Raw genomic sequence first — 3129 nt, 5'->3', positions numbered from 1 at the left:
GAGCGCCGTAAAACACTTACCAAAAAAAATTGTAACACATAACATGCAGTACAGCTGTACACTGTCGTTCCTCAGTTTGACTTCACCATTATAGGAGTCTCCCTCTCTCTCTCTCTCTCTCTCTCTCTCTCTCTCTCTCTCTCTCTCTCTCTCTCTCTCTCTCTCTCTCTCTCTCTCTCTCTCTATTTCGATCTCTCTTTGTTACTCTCCACCCACCACTCATTCACTCGATCATGACTGTTTTGGAAAAAATATTACTGTGTTTGAAGTGCCGTAAAAAAGGTAAAATTGTTCCGTTCCTACACCCGATCCGGACATTGGGGATTGCCTTGTTAGTGAGACAACTTCCTGGGCATTTGGCATATTGTGGTAGGGTGGCCAGTTCCTTTCCACGCCGCCTTTACTTCCCCAAGTCGAAGTCAGGTACCCATTACTGCTGGGTAGGCAGAAGGGGGCGATTAAAAACCCGTGTCATAACCGAGGCTCGAACCCCGACTTTCTGCTTCGGAGACGAGTGCACCAACCGCTCCGCCACCGCACCCTCGAAGTGCTGTATACTTGTCAATAAAATTAATTTCCTGCTATCTCCAGAGGCTTTATATGTAGACCAGTTTAGCTGTGCATTTATATCTGATATCCATTGTCTCTCTCCTCCCCACTCCTCCACACGCACACACACACACACACATACACACACACACACACACACACACACACACTCACACACACACTCACACACACAAACACACACAAACACACACACACACACGCAAACCCCGAACCCTAAAAAATTGTATGTTTTATTGCTGTGTGCCTCAAACATATTATATTTGCATAGAACAGTAATTACTCCGATAACCTTTCTGTGCATACTTCGTTAATGACAACTGAGCCAAAACCGTGGAGGCGCGAAAGTATTTACATGAATAGAACTGGGTCAATGACGGAATGACCTTTCTGCGCCTGTTTATTCATTGATGCTGTTTGTAAGCTGAAATCTTTGTTTCGGCACAATACGCAAGTTTTTAGTTTAGTTTTAGTAAAGGTTTTACGGCACTCGCAACTGCATAAGGTCATATGAGCGCCATACGCAAATCTAATATATTGCAAGTACAGAATATCTTATCAACGGTACTGTCGTTTGGGATGCTTCTCTGTGCTCTTCACATCCTTTCTTCAAAAAACAAGAGTCCTAACTGATTAGTGTAATTATTTTGCTAAAACATGGGTGCATTTACCTCAACGTACCCCCCATCCCTTTCTAAAAATTCAAATGAATAATAAGTAAATACATAAATGAATACATACATTTATTTTAAAAAGACAACAAAAACTGGTTCTTTCAATAAAGCACGTTCTATGGACTTCCCTACATCTCAATATGTAATTGTGTCAATCGAAAATGTCTGGCTGACTCTAATAAATTCTATTATATCTTCTAATTTTTCGTTCAAATTTCATTGATCATGCCAAAGATCAGCGCTCCTGTTTTCAGACTGTCATCTCAGTAACAGACTGTCATCTCAGTAACAGACTGTCATCTCAGTAACAGACTGTCATCTCAGTAACAGACCGGCGTCTGTGGTGTAGGGTAAGGTACTTCGCCGTCTCTATCAGAAAACCCGAGTTTAATTGTCGTATGGGGAGAATTTTTGAAAATTTGTAAAATATCTCCGTGTGGGCTCTCGTGGCCTAGAGGTGAAGGTGTTCGCCCCTCATTCAAAGGTCCCGGGTTCGAATTCGGGTAGCGACGGAAAAAAAAATATTCTCTAAAATTGTCTCCTTTCATCTCTTTTCCTGCTCTCTAGCAATGTTCTGTCGTCTGCTTTCGTCTCCACTTTCAGCTCTAACCCCCTCACCTCCTTTGCCCCCATCCTTTGGGCTCCTGTCTCTTTCTGCAGCCTTTGTACTGCTATTTGCTGGCTCCTTCTTACTCCTGTCTTTCAGCCACACCCCTGATCTTCTGGCAAAAAAAATCTACACCTAGCCTTCTCGGACAAGGGCAAAAAATCTCGGAGGTCCCGTAGGCAAGTTGTGCACGTTAAAGACCCCTTGGTGGTCTAAAATCGAGCAGGCTTCGGCTGCCACCAGGGCAAAATTCAAAGTTTCCTACCAATTGAAAATGTTTAATGTGTCCCGCGCGTTTATATGACTTTATGCAGTTGCGAACACCGTAAAACACTTAACCCCAATTTTTTTTTTTTAAAGAATATCTCCGTCTTTGTGCTTGAATGTTGTATGTATCCCTTTATTCAGCTCATGTGTACCCGGACAGGTACAATCGGACCCCGCCTCCTAAACAATCTAAATTGTGTTGTTGGGGGCGTGAAAAATCCTACATTTAGAAAATACATTAAGAGCCAACAACGCGTGAATCTGCACATACCTGTGGACACGGCAAAAAAAAAATCTCAAAACCTCAGGTTTTGATCTAATTGTTACTGAAATAAAAAATAAAAAATTTAAGCCACACAAATCAGAAAGTTCCTGGATGGAATAGGCTGTGCTATAGTCTGTCACCTGTGAGTGTTTAAGATTTTGTGTGCGAGAGCAAAGAGAAGCACACCGACGCAATACAGCCATGATCTGATCAACCGAATTTTTTATCTGCGTATCGACTATCCGAATTCAACCTTTTCTGATGAAACGCTTTTTTGGGGGGTCAATCTCCTAAAGAAAAAAGTGTTTTATCACTATTTATCAGATCACAAGTGAATAGTCATTTAGCGCAGAGGAGAAACCCTCAATACTGACTTACAACACATCAGAGGGAAAAAGAAAGTAGAAGAACCTACCAGTCACGCCTTCCAAACACCTGCTTTGTATGTGAGTGCGAATGAGTGATACGATGGGAGTTGGTGCGCGTGTGTGTATGTCCTGTGTGTGAACACGTTGTTTTTCCGTTTGGGTGGGTAGGTGGGGATTACATTTACTATGGAGACTTTGATTAGTCTAATTTTTGTCTGTTAATGAAGATAACGAAAAAGGATTTGCTGTCTGTATTATTATGTAGGTTTATATACCCCCACGTGCCCATTTCCGGCTTACAAACCTTCAAAAAACAAAAACAAAAACAAAAAACAACAACAGATAAACAAACAAAAAACAAACATAAAACAACCCCCTCCC

This window comes from Aplysia californica, unplaced genomic scaffold, assembly GCF_000002075.1.
Source record: "Aplysia californica isolate F4 #8 unplaced genomic scaffold, AplCal3.0 scaffold00113, whole genome shotgun sequence".
NCBI lineage: Eukaryota > Metazoa > Mollusca > Gastropoda > Aplysiida > Aplysiidae > Aplysia > Aplysia californica.
The sequence above is the reverse complement of the archived record's forward strand: the minus strand, read 5'-3'. Positions refer to the sequence as shown.